The sequence below is a fragment of the Chiloscyllium plagiosum genome, unplaced genomic scaffold (assembly GCF_037043375.1).
Source record: "Chiloscyllium plagiosum isolate Xiang-an unplaced genomic scaffold, Cpla_swu_hap1 HiC_scaffold_1, whole genome shotgun sequence".
NCBI lineage: Eukaryota > Metazoa > Chordata > Chondrichthyes > Orectolobiformes > Hemiscylliidae > Chiloscyllium > Chiloscyllium plagiosum.
The window spans coordinates 110,853,051-110,853,713 of NW_028270139.1; positions in this window are offsets into that span (position 1 = coordinate 110,853,051).

Sequence of the window (663 nt, forward strand, 5' to 3'; positions counted from 1 at the left end):
ATTAAAAATAAATTTCCATTATACAAGGTTTTTTAGAAAATCATTTGCTTTCATATTTTTGTTTCATCAGTACAGATGCTAACACTTTTTTTTAAAGCTTTAAAGATTCTGTAACATTATGAAGTGCTACCTGACTGGAAATGTAAGTATGGGAGGTAGCGTTGTGTTTCAGTTGCACAGTAACCAGGTTGCATTACTAACAACAATGTAGATAGCAGTCAATGGTAAGACACTTCTGGGGAGCACTGGCACTCATGTAGTGACAAAGCAAGGCAAACATTATATGCAGAAGTGGTAGCAGTTTAGTGTTTGGTTTAAGGTACGCATTGCAGATAGAGAATAAAACATTTTTTAAAAAACTGGTTGGGAGCCTATCAGACACTGATGTGGGTTAATTAAGGAAATATTGGTAAATAAAGGCAAATAATTTCTCTCAGTTTGTTGAGATTAAAAATAAAGTGTTGATGAGGCTATTACAATTGATGCGGTGTACATGCACTGCCAAAGAGCATTTGATAAAATGTCACATAACTACCTTGCCTGCAAAGTTGATGCCCAGTGAATAAAGAGGACAGTAGGTGGCAGCATAGAAGACAAGAAAATGTGTTAAATGGTCTTTTTGTAGTGTCAGAAATATTCAGTGGGATTCCCTGAATAGAGTAA